A 16,312-nucleotide genomic window follows, 5' to 3' on the forward strand; every position below is an offset into this window, starting at 1 on the left:
AGATACTTCCCAGCTGTGTGACCCTAGGCAAGTCACTTAACCCCCATTGCCTAGCCCTTATTGCTCTTCTGCCTTGGAGCCAATACACAATACAGACTCCAAGACAGAAGGTAAGGGTTTAAAAAAAATACTAGATGAATTTAAATCTGTACTGATCCTCCTTTAAATGCTTATTTCTTAGTTCCTTAATTTGCTCATTTCCCAGGACTTGCTCTCCATATCCATATCTTTCCATCAAGGAAAGATAAAGACTGCAAAATGATTGGCAGGAGCATGTGACTGGAATCTTATGAGCCTGGGAGTGTTGGAATCTCTAGGATTCAGTTGAGAGAGAAATTGTCTCTCTGGAGCTGAAGAGGAAAGGAGAGAGAAGTGTGGCTGAATCTGTCAGAAGATCAGTTCCCAAATTCCTTTGAAGACCCTTTGGCTGTGATGAGGATTTATTCTTCAATCATCAGCTGGTCAGGGGTTTGAGGAGCTGTGTTCAACTTGGAGGAGTTGTCATTTGTGGACATTTCACCTTGGATTCCTGTTTTGGCTCCCAGAGACTCTATTGTAAGATCCAGCTTCCCTATTTGATTTGCCTTTAGGATATTAGTGTAGTTAGATAGAATTATTAATTTAGGAGTTAAAATTAAGAGTTTAAAGAGGATCACCCTCTCCCTCCCTCTCCTTCCCCAAAACCCTCTCCCCAATCTCAAATAAATACAAACTATTTATATGTTAATCCTTATGTGTTTCCTTTCTAAAATCCTGGCATTACAGTTTTGGCAGAGCCAGGCTAGGTTTTAGAAATCATAAAAATTAAGTTTTATGTGTATAAAGTAGACTGTCTATAGAAAAATCAGTTAGTGGGAGTGGAACATTCCATTCTCACTCAAAGTAGTGATACAGCCCAAGGGGAGGGGGGCGAAATGGAATTCTAAGGCTCTAGGCAGGCTAAGGGAGCCATTTAAACTTTAAAGGGCCATCACCACATGCTCTTGGCAGCCATACTGAGTGGTCTTATTGAAAAAATATTTTTTTTCTCTTTTCAAACTTTTTTGTTTATATTTGTTTCTGTAAATATTGTACACTATGGAATATAACAACTTCCAGTCACTTGTATATACTGTTTTGTCAATGAATATTAAGATATCTGATGACATAATAATGGATATGTTATTTGTAATGTGGGACTGCATTGTGATATCCCATACACTAATTTTATGTTGTTTCCTAATGTATGTTACTTTCTTTCTTGTGGGCAAATGGATTAAGGCTATGATCACCTGGGTAACAAGGGATTCTGAATTAAAATTAATGGTGGTGCATATGAAACATCAATTGGACCAAGTGGAACAATACATAAGATACAATAACAATATAAATGTGGATCAGGGGTATGGTAATAATTCAAACACTGGTAACAATTAAACAGGTTGCAACAGGAAGAAGCTACAGGAAAGATCACCCTTTATCCACTCAGGGATTTACCTGTAGTTTCTAAAATGAAACCTATAAGGCTAAAACCCACAAAAAGATTTTCCCCTGATGACCTTGAATCAATAAAAAGACTTACTCCAGCCTTCACCAAAGAACCAAATCGTATTATTGAGATGAGATGGGCAATAGTCCTTTTTGACCCGGTCTATAATGATTTTGCCCTCCTGATAAAGGAAGTTCTAACAAAAAGAGAGAGAAACAAATTTATTGAGGAAACAAGATCTAATCCTCTATTAACATTTTGACCTAAGAATTTTAATGTAGATGTAAATGATGATCAAGTGTATGAAGAATTAAGTGAAGCAAGAGAAGCAATCTTAGAAGTAATGAGTAGGATCACTACAAAGCCTAATGCATGGTCCAAAGTTGAGTCTATAAAACAAAAGGCCTCAGAAGCACCTGTAGTATTCCTTGAGAGAATAGCCGAGGCTGCAGAGATACTCCTGGGTATGGATGCTATGGAAGAAGATACCATTGCCCAAGGTTAGATAGTTAGTGCTGCTGGTATAGTTACTTGTCTAAGGGGTGTAGCAGCTGCAGCTATGTTAGTGCAGAAGTCATCAGATTTAGTTTTGGGATGTCCATTGACTTTATATTGTTCACATCAAATAGAAACACTAATGAGGAAATTTTGTACTCAAGCATATTCCAACCAACAAATATCTAAGTATGAAATTATACTCCTAGGTAGTGAAAACATTGAGTTGAGGAGGTGTAGTTTATTAAATCCAGCTACACTTCTTCCTGATTTTCCAAAGAATGGTGAACCATTACAAGAATGTGTAGAGGTAGTAGATCTAGTGGATATGCCTAGGATGGATTTAAAACATGCCAATCGAAAATCCAGACTTGGTTTTATTTACTGATGGTTCTTCATATTTGTGTAATGGAACTTGATGTACAGGTGCTGCAGTTGTCACAGAATTTGAGACACTGTGGTATAGATTACTATCTAATAATCTTAGTGCTTAATGTGCAGAGTTAGTCACGTTGAAGCAAGCATGTCTTCTGGTTGATGGTAAAAGTGAAAATATATATACAGACTCTCGATATGCTTTTTCAGTTTGTCATGCTGCAGGACAGATCTGGAAACAATGAGGTTTTACTGCACCAAGAAAACCAATTACTCATGCAGAAATAATAACTGAGTTCTTGGATGGTATCCAGAAACCTAAACAGCTAGTGGTGATCCATTGTAAAAAGTCATACTTACAGCAGAGATTCAATCTCTAAAGGAAATCATAGAGCTGATATCACTGAAATTTGCTGCCAGAAATGCTCTAGTGTGTTGAATCTGATGATCTAGAAAAAGCTTATGTAGACTCAGAAATTCAGAAATGGAAGGAGAAGTTTAGAGCAAGGAAAGAACATGGCATATAGGTTGCAGATACTGGAAAACCACTGTTACCAAAAGACTTGTATACCTATTTGTGTCAAGTCATTCACACAAAAGGTCATTTTGGTATTCAAGCTGCAATTGAAACCATAAGGAGACAATGGGTAGCTCCTGGAATAAGTATTGTAGCAACTAAGATCTGTACAAGCTGTTTTGTTTGCCAAAAATTCAATCAAGGGGCATTCAGACAGAAAGCTTTAGGTGATAGACCTTTAGTATGTTGTCTATTTGAGAGTCTGCAAATAGATTACATCGGCATTCCAAAAGCTGGAAGATACAAGTTTTGCTTGGTAATTGTTGACAGATTGACCAAATGGCACGAAGCTTTTCCAGCAAATACAAATACAGCTAGCTTGTGGTGAAAGTGTTGATTAAGGAAATTATACCTAGATTTGGAGTACCATTAACCATAGACTCTGATAAGGGATCTCATTTCACCCAAGACATCCTGAAAAGAGTTTATGAGAATCTAGGAATAACAACCAAAAATAATGTTCCTTATTACTCATGAAGTTCAGGTCAGGTGAAGCATGTAAATAGGGAACTCAAGACTATGGTGGGGAAGATCTGTGCTGAAATTCATCTCAAATGGCCAGATATTCTTCCCATAGTTTTGTTTTACCTATGTACAAGACCAAGAGAAGATTTACATATATCATCCTATGAAATGCTCTTTGGGCATGCTCCCCTAGAAGCAAAAACTTGTAAGACAGTCTATACATCTCTCTTAGGAGATTTTCAACTTGCTTCTTACTTAAGTGCTTTACAACAAAGACTCAAAGAATTACGTGATATGGGAGTACTAATTCAATCTGGTGCATTGGATTATTCTCTCCATGATTTCAAACCAGGAGATATGGTCTATGTTAAAATTTTTGCTAAGACATCAGCAACACAAGAGAATTGGGTAGGTCCTTATACCATTGTGTTAGTTCCTCCATCTTCGGTAAAAGTTTTGAGTAGAGATTCATGATATCATTGTTCACATATCAAATTAGCACATCGTATAAATAATGAAAATGTACAAATCATAGAAGATGAAAATGAAGAGATTGTAGAAAGTTAGAATCATCAGGCAAATTGAGTCTGCAGTCAAAAAGATCAGTAAGGAGAGGACCATTCCTGTGGAAGAGGATAGAAGAGAACAATGAAGATGAAGAAAAGATTTCAGGAATTAATGGACATTGTTAAAAGACTGAAAACTTATAAATTTAAAGGCTTTGAAAATTTACAATGAAGACCACAGGATTAATGGACTGATTAAAATTGTGGGGTGATGTATTATAACACAAAACAACATAACAGTCACACAAAGGAACATAAATATATTTACTGCTATGGAATTGCAGAAGAACTATTCAAGCAAGATGATGTGTGAAGAGAAGGAAAGTCTGAAGTAGTGATAAGTATATTGCATGCAACAGTTACATAACACTAATATAACAGTAACAATGACATTACACTAGCAAAACAACATGACATAGCAAAAGTAACAACATAACAAAACACCAACACAAAACATCAACATGGTTAGGTTACATTGAATTACTATTTAAATGAGTGAAACAATGTATAGTTTTGGTACTAATAATGTTACAATTAGCTATAGTTAGGTATCAACAAAATTTAGTTAGCTACTTAGATGTTTAGTTTTAGTATAGAAATTTAGTTAGAAGATTTTGAAGATAGGGAATTAGGATTAAGTAAATAAGATTAGATACTGACTTGCATTACAACATGCATAACATCATACATCCCATAACACAAATACATATGTAAATATATGTAAATGGTGTGTATAATAGGATCATAAATTAATTTTATAAGTGTAAGTATATGTATATATAAATATATATAAATAAATGTACATATGTGCATATGTATAGCATGCATGTATACATTGTATGTATACACACTATTTGTATATGTGTATATATATGCATGTAACTTACATACATAGTGCACACATCTATTGTTACATGTATTTGCATAAGTGAGTTTAATGTTTCAGTGTAAAACTTATGCAATGTTGTGTTTATTGTAATTTTCAAATTTTTTTCTCATAAATTTGATGTTAATGTATTACAATAGAATGTTCTGTATTCGCTGATAAGAATAGTATTTGTAAATTTTATGTTTATATGGAAATTATGTTCATCTTTTTGTTTTGATGTTACTTGTTTGTTGAGCTTTTGTTTTTGCTTTGACATTTGTTCTTGTTCATTATTGAATTCCTTTTCCCTTTCCTTGTTAAAATCCCTAGAATAGGTTAGTATTAATTAGATTAAGATAGTTGAGTATAGGTTGTTTGTCATTTTGGGTAGATATCTTAGTTTAGGTAATAGATAAGTATTTAGGTTGTGCACAAATGCCAAAATAGTGTTTTAAACATGATTTAGGCTTTGTGCAAAGGGGGGACTGTATCAAGGAAAGATAAAGACTGCAAAATGATTGGCAGGAGCATGTGACTGGAATCTTATGAGCCTGGAAGTGTTGGAATCTTTGGGATTCAGTTGAGAGAAACTCTCTCTGAAGCTGAAGAGGAAAGGAGAGAGAAGTGTGGCTGAATCTGTCAGAAGATCAGTTCCCAAATTCCTGTGAAGATCCTTTGTGGTGAGGATTTATTCTTCAATCATCAGTTGGTCAGGGATTAAGGAGCTGTATTCAACTTGGAGGAGTTGCCATCTGTGGACATTTCACCTTGGATTCCTGTTTCAGCTCCCAGAGACTATGGTAAGACCCAGCTCCCCTGTTTCATTTGCCTTTAGGATATTAGTGCAGTTGGAGTTAAAATTAAGGATTTAAAGATAAGATTACTTTCTCCCTCACTCTACTTCCCCAAACCCCTCTCCCCAATCTCAAATAAATATAAACTATATGTTAATCCTTATATGTTTTCCCTTCTTAAAATTCTGGTATTACAGGACCCACCTCAGGTACACATGGTGATGGGCACACTCTTGACCTGGCTACTCCCCACAATTGCTCCACTTCTGTGTTTGAAATTCCCTTCTCTGATCACAATCTATTGTCATTTTACCTTTCCCTCAGTTTTATAACCCCAAACTCTTAATCCCTGATTTCTTTCCCTAGGCCTATCCCATCCTGACCTCTCCTTACTTCAACTCTACACTTTTCTCTTCTCTCCAGGCCTTTGACTCCTTATCTTATTGCTTATCTTTCACAGCCACATCTCAGTCCAAGGTAACTCCCACTATCCTCAGACTTTACTCTATTTTATTATTCATCTACAAATAAAAGCATATGATCCCTATTCTAAAAGAGCTTAAGTTCCATGGGAGTGTTGTTTAGTCATTTCAGTTGGGTCCAACTCATGGTGACCCCATTTGAGATTTTCTTGGCAAAGATACTAGAGTAGTTTGCTGTCTCCTTTTCCAGGTCATTTGACAGATGAGGAAACTGAGGCAAACATGGTTAAGTGTCTTGAGGAAAGATTTGAATTTAGATCTTCCTGACTCCAAGCTCAGGGCTCTAACCAATCTACCACCCAGCTGCTCACTCTTACACATTTCTGTCAAAAGAAGAAAATCACAAAGTCATATGGAATTTATGTTATATGTTATCTTGGTTGAGCCCTCTCTATAGAAAAGCAATCATTTCATACCTCCCTAAATGACTTACTTTCCTATCCACCATAACAGCTCTTCTAGACCTTTTCATCCCTTCTCAAACTTCCCATAGTTCTCTCCTCCCACACCCTCTTGGCTGAGGACCTTGTCTCATATTTCACAGAAAAAAGGTCATTTGCTGAGAGCTTCCTCTTCTCCCCTCAACAGCTCCCATTTCACAGATGCCTCCTGCCACTATTTCTGCCTTGACTCATTTTACAGAATGAGGTGACCCTTCTTGCTGAGGCCAACACTTCTTCAGACACATGTGATCTCATGCCGTCCAGTCTCCTCCTTTTCTATCATTCCCATTCTCTCTTATCTTCAGCTTCTAGTCTTCTCCTACAGCTACAAAAATGTCTATATCTCCTTCATCCTCCACAAATCCTCAGTTAACTTTATCTGTCTCCCAGTAGACAATCATCCCATATCTCTCCTTTTTGTGGCTAAACAGCCCGAGAAGGCTCTCTATATTAGGTGCCTTCACTTCCTTCCCTCTTATTCTTGTCTTAATTTTCTCTGTTCTGTCTCATCAACCCAAACAACTTTCCCCAGAGATACTCACAATCTCTTAATTACCCAATCTAATAGCCTTTTCTCAACACTCATCCCTCTAGATCTCTCCAGTCTTTGACTTTGTCAGTCATCCTCTTCTTCTCAACACTCTCTATTCTCTTCTACCAATCCGACCACTCCTCAGGCTCCTTATCCAGGTCACAACCTGCTAATGGTGGGTGTGGCAAAGGGCTCAGTCCAGCTCCTTTCTCTTATCCCCATTTCAGTTAGAGTGATCCAATTGTTTCCACAGATTCAATTATTAATTCTGTATAGATAATTCTAAAATCTATTTGTCCAGCCCCTAAACTCCCTCCTAATCTCCTATCTCCAACTGATAGACAACTTAAGCTCAACCAGTCCATGATTAAATTCATCTCCCATGTCCCCAACCTTTCCCTTCCCCCTAATGTCCCTATTTCTGTTGAGATACCACCCCTATCCTTTTAGTCAGCCAGCACATACATGTCATCCTCAGCTCCTCTCTCTCTCTTGCCCTCTCTATACTGTTCCTAGGTGTCAAGGCTTGCCAAGTTTACATTCAGAACATCCTTCAAAGCCCCTCCTCTCCTCTGACCTGGTCCCCACTCTGTGACAGGCTTTCATCACCTCACCACTGGACTATCACAATAGACTGTTTGTAGAAGGGGAGAATGCCTGCCTGCCTGCCTGCCTGGAGTCTAAATATAGCTGTGAAAGTGATCTTAAAGTTCAGCCTTGACCATGTCATCCCACCCAATAAACCTCATAGCTCCCAATCATTTCCAGGGTCAAATAAAAAACCCTCTGTTTGGTACTCAAAGCCTTTCATACCCTCCTTCTATTTTTCCAGGATTAAAAAAAAGCTCATCTTTACCTTCTGTCTTAGAATCAATACCATGTATTGTTTCCAAGGCAGAAGATCAAGATTGGCAATGGGGGTTAAGTGACTTGCCCAGGGTCACACAGCTGGGAAGTGTCTGAGGCCAAGATTTGGTGTTAGGTTCTCCCAACTCCAGATCTGGCATTTTGTCCACTGTGCTACCTAGCTGCCTTGGCTCTATGTCTTCTATTTTTTCTTCTTTTTCTTTTTTTAAACTCTTACCTTCTATTCATGTGAAGATGGGATTAACTCCACCTTACTTATTCTTTAGATTTTAGCCACTAGGAATGTATATACCCCCACTTAAGGATTAAATGGGGGGGGGGGGGGGCTATGACCCACATGTGCTAGAAAGTGACAAATCAGAAACAAAATACTGCCCCATGGACAGTCCAAAGCTGCCATTGGTACACATAAAGGTGGACCCTTAAAGACACAGGATGTAACATAAGGAACCATCTTTAAATTTGGTGGCACCTTCCTGTGAGGGGCCTCTCCTTTGAACTTGGCCTTGGAGGAGCTCGAGCAGGAGACCTCAGATTGTTTCCCTTTGAACTGGCATGTGGGTGAGTGAAAAAGGCTGACTCCCTTTCCTTGGTCTCCAGGAGGGCCAAGGCCTCTGAAGCCCTGCCTGGTTCAGACCAGGCTAGAGTATGTCTCTCTCTCTCTCTCTGTAAGTAAAACTACCATAAAAGTCATTCTGACTTGAGTAATTCATTGGAATTTAGTAATTAAATTCCTGGTGCTCATACTCTTAAATATTCAGTCCAACCATAATTTTTACCCCTTACAATAGAATCAATACTATGTATTGGTTCCAAGGCAGAAGTGCAGTAAGGGCTAGACAATGGGTTTAAGAGACTTGTCCAGGTCACATAGCTAGGAAGTATCTGAATCTAGACTTGAACCCAGGACCTCTTATCTCCAAGCCTGGCACTCTATCTACTGAATCATCTAGCTAGCTGCCTCCTTTTCCACTCTTCTTATATCTTATTCTCTGCTATAAACTGTTCCATCCAATGACAATGTCTTCTTGCTATTCCTTGAACAAAACTCTCTATCTCTTAGCTGCAGATATTTTCTTTGGCTCTCTCCTGTTCCTAGAAGGTTCTCCCTTCTCATTTCTACCACTTGACTTTATGGAGTCCCAACTAAAATCCTACCTTCCACCGGAACCCTTTCCCAGCCTTTCTTTCTTAATATGCTAAAGCCTTCTCTGCTGATCATTCATCTATCATTAACCCACATATGTCTTCTCTGTCCATAGTTGTTACATGTTATTTCTGCTGTTAGACTGAGCTTCTTGAGGACAGGGATTGTTTTCTGTCTTTGCATCCCCAGAGTTCAGCAGTGATTAATAAGTGCTTATTGACCAATCGACTAACAGATACTTCTGGGACAGTAAACACATTTACTAATTTCTTGGGATAAAGACTTTATTTGAACTTTTATTTTTGGCCTTGACTGGAAAAGTTATGTACCTAATAGAAGTAATAGTAATTACTCTTCCTACATTTTTCAAAGCGCTTTACAAATATTATTTCATTTGATCCTGACAACAACCTGAGTGGTGGTGCTATTGTTATCCCCATTTTGCAGATGTTAGAATTAAGGCACACAGAACTTGAGTGATTTGCCCAGGTTCATGCTTCTAGAACAGTGCTTTAGCCACTACTGTGGTCATCCTCCCCACCCCATCTCTTGCACCATTTTTGCCTCTAATCTCTAAGCCATAGACAACTTGGCTCTTGTGTCTTGCTAGTAGATACTTAGCTAGTACATGTTGAATGGAATTTCTCTCACCCATCTGTCTTACAGAACATAAAAATACAAATTTAAACACAGCACAGTTTGGCTCCCACTACCATTCCAAGCTTATTTCATACTATTAGCATCTCTTCATTCTAGGATCCAGCCAAACCTGCCCTTTGTCCAGTGCCCAAACCCACCTCTCCTACCTCTCTCTCTCCCTTTGGTGCATATGGAGTGTTCAAGGAGGACTAGCACCTCTGGTGGGAGCTCATCCACCACCTTTGGTTACACCTTTCAGCCACCTCACCCATGGTTCCAAGAAGCATTGGCCACATTCCAGGAACACTCTTTTGGCATATGAACCAAATTAGATCGAGGATAACCGATAGCACCCAACCTGTCAATGAGTGAGGGGGATGTCTTTCCCAAGCATGTGAAGATGGAAGAGAACAATTTATTGCCACAGCCATGAAGGTAGCTAAAGCAGGCTCTGTGGATCCCTGAGAGCTTGGTAAAACATCCAAGATGGTAAAAATGGACATTTACTACATCCATTACCAATCACTCTGACCTTGGTCTTGCCACTGGACTTCAGTGACTTTGGAAAAGAGAGTGAGGCTATTGACTTTGTGAAACTCTGACTCACTTAATTCACACTTGAGTCAAAAGACATCACCATATATGGTGGTGATGGAATACTGTTGGGCTGTAAGGAATTGTGAACAGGATGATTTCAGAAAGAGCTGGGAAGACCTACGTGAACTGATGTAGAGTGAAATAAGCAGAACCAGGAGATCATTATATATAGTAACTCCACTATTGTGGAAAGATCAATTGTGATAGACTTTGCTACTAACAGCAATACAATGATCCAAGACAATTTTGAGGGATTGTGAAAAAGAATGCTATCCACCTCCAGAGAAGAAACTGTTAGGGTAGAAATGCAAATGAAGGCATATGATTTATCACTTGTTTATTTGGGTTTTGGTTTGGGGATTTTGGTTTTACAAGATTATTCACTTACAACAATGAATAATGTATGTTTTGCATGATAATACATGTATAACACAGAACAAAATAAAAAATAAAAATTTTTTAAGATTTAAATTAAATTTTAAAAAATAGACATCCCCAGTATAAAGGACAATAACCAACCAGCTCTATGGAATACTGTTTGGTAGGTAACAGACTTGCCCTCATCTTAAATCTCTTTCTATGCCACTCCTTTTATTTTCTGGCTCTAGGAATGTACTGGTTAACAACCAGCTCTGAAAAAAAAAATTGGACCCATCATATACTTCTTTTTTTCTCCCACCACATACTTTTTTTCCCTGAAATATCTTAAATTTATTTAATTAATTAGTATTTTTCCATGGTTACATGATTCATGCTCTTTCCCTTCCCTCCTCCCATTCCCCTCCTGTTGTCAACTAGCAATTCCACTGGGGTTTACATGTGTCATTGATCAAGACCTATTTTATATTATTATTTGCATTAGGGTGATCTTTTAGTCTACATCCCCAATCATGTCCCCATTGAACCATGTGATCAAGCAGTTCTTTCTCTGGATGTGGATGGTGTTCTTTCTCATAAGTCCCTCAGAATTTTCCTGGATCATTGCATTGCTGCTAGTAGAGACATCTATTACAATCAATTGTACCAGGATGTGTCAGGCTCTGTGTACAATGTTCTCCTGGTTCTGCTCCTCTCACTCTGCATCAGTTCCTGGAGATCTTTCCAGTTCACATGGAATCCCTCCAGTTCATTATTCCTTTGGGCACTATAGTATTCCATCACCAACAGATACCATAATTTGTTCAGCCATTCCCCAATTGAAGGGCATCCCCTCATTTTCCAATTTTTTGCCACCACAAAGAGCATGACTATGAATATTTTTGTACAAGTCTTTTTCCTTATGATCTCTGGAGTATAAACCCAGCAGCAATATGGCTGGATCAAAGGGCAGACAGTCTTTTAAACCCTCTAACATATACTTCTAAGTTTAATTTTATTATTTTTTATTATAGAGATATTTTATTTTACAAGTTATGGGTAATAAGAAACTTCCACATAAATTTTCCAAAGTTATATGATCTGAATTGTCTCCCTTCCTTCCTTCCCTCTCCTGACCAAGAGCTGGCAAGCAATTGGATCTGGGTTATACATGTATTATAATCTGCATTATTCTCATTTTCTCTAACACCTTAAGTCTAGACAATCAACAAAACAATAAATAGAGCCCAGATTCGTAGCATTTGCCAATTTCTGTGGTGTAAATGCCCTGTGAGTTCATTGGTTCCATTGGAAAAGAGGAAGGATCTACAATATAGCCTGTCTCCTGTCTACAATGAAGTCTTTTTTCACTTCCATTCCTTAGACTCCTAGCTTCTTTCAAGACTCAGTTGAGTATCACTTCCTAGGAGGTGCTTTTCCTGATCTCCCTAGCTGGCAGTTCTCCCTCCTTCTCCACCGTTTATTTATTTATTTGTTGACAGGTTGTTTTCCTCTTTAATATAAAATCCTATGAGGCAAGAGTTGGTCATTTTTGTCTTTGTATCTCTAGCTCCCGACATAGGAAGCATTTGATAAATGTTTCTTGATCTGAATCAATGATATCTTTTTGTTATTTCTTGGGCAGTTAGGTGATACAATATGATAGAGCACTGGACTCAAGTCATGAGAAACTCTGAGTTCAAATCTGGTGTCTGACACTTACTTGGCTGTGAGACCTTGGGCAGGTCACCTCAGCCTCAGTTTCTTCATTTACCAAATGAGGAGAATAATAGCATTTATCTCAAAGGTTTCTTATGGGGATCAAATAGGATAATATTTGTAAAATGCATTGCTGACTATATATATACACACACACACACATATATATATTCTATAAATGCTAGCTATTATTCATTACTGTTGTTATTTCTATCATTATATCTCCTAAATTTAGAGATACCTTGACATGTAAAGGAGTTGTCCTTGGCAGGTGCCCTAAAAAGAATACTGAGTATGAGCTGCCAGAATTCATATCTAATTGTTTTTTTTTAATCCTTTTTATTGAATTATCAGCATATAGGAAAGAGTCTACATAAGCCCCAGAGGAATGACAACTATAAGGCTTTCTAGGTGGAGCAAGAGAAAGCACTGATGGCTTAGTGGACGTCATATAAGGTACATATTTTTACATAATTGAAAAAAATAATAAACCAACCAACTAGCCTCTTGGGAGTAAAAGTTTCTCTCATTATTTCCATTATCTTGTATAATGCATAGGCCAGCAGGAGAGTCTTGGCAGGAAAGGAAAGATGCTGTATCTTCTTCCCACTGATCTATCCTGGTGGTAGCCAGTGTCAAAGTGTATAAACCTAAATGGCCTCAGCACTCAATGTGAAATCCATTAATAAGGAGGGAATGGAGTAGGGAGGAATGGGAGAGTCAGTAAACAATTTTAACTGCTTTTGCAGTCTAGCTTTTCTCCTTAAAGGTTCTTACATAAAAAAGAAAGAACACAAAAACTGATTATTAATTATTATCTTTATTACTTTTTTGTTTATAAAAGGGACATTTAACATTTCTGCTTTTCTATATTTATTTATTTTTTATTTTTATTATTTTTTAAAACCCTTACCTTCTGTCTTGGATTCAATACTGTGTATTGGTTCCAAGGCAGAAGAGTGGTAAGGGCTAGGCAATGGGGGTCAAGTGACTTGCCCAGGGTCACACAGCTGGGAAGTGTCTGAGGTCAAATTTGAACCCAGGGCCTCCCGTCTCCAGGCCTGATTCTCAATCCACTGAGCTACCCAGCTGTCCCCTCTATATTTATTTTTAAGATCTTGGGCCTTAATACATGATCAGTTTTTTTTTGTGAAGGTAGCATGCAGAGCTGAGGAAAAGTTTAAATTGCCATTCAATATTCTCCAAAAGTCTATCATATTTCTTTTTTTTTTATTTTTATTTTGGTAATTTTATTTTCTTCTCTTAAAATTACAATAGTTAATGTATTGGGTTTTTTTTTAAAACATTATTTTATTCGGTCATTTCCAAACATTATTCATTGGAAACAAAGATAATTTTCTTTTCCTCATTCCCTCCCACCACCTCTCCCATAGCAGATGCATGATTCCACTGGGTATCACATGTGTCCTTGATTCGAACCCATTTCCAAGGTATTGGTATTTGCATTAGAGTGTTCATTTAGAGTCTCTCCTCAGTCATACAAAAGTCTATCCTCATATTTCTAAAATGCTATTCAGACCCTACATTCCTTCTTCCTTTTTTCTGGTTAGATTTATATAGCTCTAAGAGGAGTAAATTGAGGTCTCCACTATTATTCTTTTATGATCTACTTTCCCCAATAATTCATTTAATTCTCCTTTGAGAATTTGGATGCAGCAATATTTGAAGTCTATTGTATTTAGTATTGCAATTAACTCATTAACTATAATGGGCAGCTAGCTGGTTTAGTGGCCAGGAGTCAGGAGGACCTGAGTTCAAATCCAACTTCAAACTCATATAGGCTGTGTGGCCCTGGCTAGGTCACTTTACTCGGTTTGTCTCAGCTTTTTAATCTATAAAATGAAATGGAGAAGGAAATAGCAGACCACTCCAGTAGCTTTGTCAAGAAAACCCCAGGGGAGCAGCTAGGTGGCTCAGTGGGTTGAGAGCCAGGCCTAGAGACTGGAGGTCCTAGGTTCAAATTTGGCCTCAGATACTTCCTAGCTGTGTGACACTGGGCAAATCACAACCCCCATTACCCACCCCTTATTGTTCTTCTGTCTTGGAATCAATACATATTGATTCTAAAATGAAAGGTAAGGCTTTAAAAAAATAAAAAACCAAAAACCTAAATGGGTTCACAAAGATTTGTAGGTATCTGAAACTACTGAAAAGCAAGTCTAAAAGAGCCTAAGCTCTTTTAGAATAGGAATTAATTCATTTATTATATTTTTATTTCTAGCTCCTCGTACAATTCCTGGCACAAAGCAGGTGCTCAAATAGACATCGGTTGGTTAATGAGGATGTGGTATTCTGGACATTATTTTAGGTGATTGCTCATTGCCCCACATTAAAAGTTCCCCAATCTGCTCCAATTTCCTCTTTCACAGTTTCAAGCATTCAATCCCACAAAGACCTAGTTTAAAATGAAGATATGCCAGGGAAGCTAGATGGCTCAGTGGATGGAAAGCCAAGCCTGGAGCTGGGAGGTCTTGGGGTTCAAATCTGGCCTCAGATATGAAGGTTTCATGGTTTTAATCTGGTCTCAGACACTCCCTAGCGTGTGCCCCTGGCCAAGTTATTTAACCCTTATTGCCTACCCCTTACCACTCTTCTGACTTAGAATCTATATTATAGTTGGCATTTAAAAAATAAATTAATATTTTATACATATATATTAAATCAATACATTAATGGTCCCTCCCTTCCCTAGATCTGCTCCTGAATCCAGAATTTCTGGATTTTTTCTTGAGCACACCTGAGCAGCCTTCTAAGCTTGAATGATGTCTAGCCACCAAGGTCAACAGCAATCCTCTTCTGGCCTCAGATACTTTCTAGCTGTGTGACCTGGGACAAGTCACTTAACCTCATTGCCTAGCCCTTACCACCCTTCTGTCTTGGAACCAATACAGGGCACAGTGTTTAACAACAAAACAAAGCATCCTTAGCATCCTTTTCATCTTAGGAGATATCTGTACCTTGCAGTCTTCTCACCAGCAGCCCCTTCCTCTTTTCCTTTAATTGGTTAGTTTCTCCTGAAACCATTTTTTAACCCTTTCCTTCTGTCTTAGAATCAAACTGTATATTGGTTCCAAGGCGGAAGAGTGGTAAGGGCTAGGCAGAGGGGGTCAAGTGACTTGCCCAGGGTCACACAGCTAGGAAGTGTCTCAGACCAGATTGGAACCATGAAACCTTCATTTTGGAAGAATTCAAGCCAAGCATAGTTGCTCCTTCCTTCCTTAGAGCGAATTCCCGGCTTTCTTCACTTCTTTTTTCATTCCCCTTTCCCATCCCCCAACAGCTTTTAACTTTCTATTATGTGTGGTCTTCCCTCAATTAGAAAGTAAGCTCCTGGAGGGCAGTTCCTTTTTTGTTTCTATTTGTATTCCCAGCTCTTAACTCAGTGCCTGGTACATAACAAAGGTTTGTTGGCTAACCTCCAAAAAATGCAGCTAGACTAATATGCAATTTGCCTACCAAACCACGTTGATAGGAATTTTTTTTTGTTTATTTAACTCCAACGAATAAGAAGCAGCAGCTTTTTGGAATTATGTAAATGCTGTTGCAAAGCTTATTTTACTAATAACCTTAAAGTTGCTATGAATGCTTAGAAAACTTCTTTTCTCTTATTTTCTCGATCAACCGACTAATAATACAACTACACTTATGCGGTGGTCTGGGAAGGTTTTTGTACTTAAAAGGGGTCTTCATAGCTAGAAAGGCTGAATGAAGACCATGGATCTAGTCCAGCTTCCCTCAAGCAGGAATCCCTGAGACTTGGGTCACACCAGCGACAAGAGCCCCAGGCAAAAAAGAGCAGGAAAATTCGGGAGGGCTGGGAATAAGCAGTAAATTCAGACACTGAAACCTGAAAAGAGGATTCCTGCTTTGGAAAGGGGTTAGATTCTGAGGACCATTTCA

The 16,312-nt window shown here is 38.2% G+C and overlaps 1 long non-coding RNA gene across 1 annotated transcript; it reads left to right on the plus strand.

The window, feature by feature from the left end:
• Window positions 1-268: 268 nt before the first annotated feature.
• Window positions 269-15,027, plus strand: LOC107650624 (uncharacterized). Its single transcript, XR_001626250.2, has 4 exons — window positions 269-555; window positions 5,340-5,614; window positions 12,746-12,847; window positions 14,634-15,027. It is a non-coding gene; the product is annotated as an uncharacterized LOC107650624 (long non-coding RNA).
• Window positions 15,028-16,312: the final 1,285 nt, after the last annotated feature.

Source organism: Monodelphis domestica, chromosome 1 (genome assembly GCF_027887165.1).
Source record: "Monodelphis domestica isolate mMonDom1 chromosome 1, mMonDom1.pri, whole genome shotgun sequence".
NCBI classification, from domain to species: Eukaryota; Metazoa; Chordata; class Mammalia; order Didelphimorphia; family Didelphidae; genus Monodelphis; species Monodelphis domestica.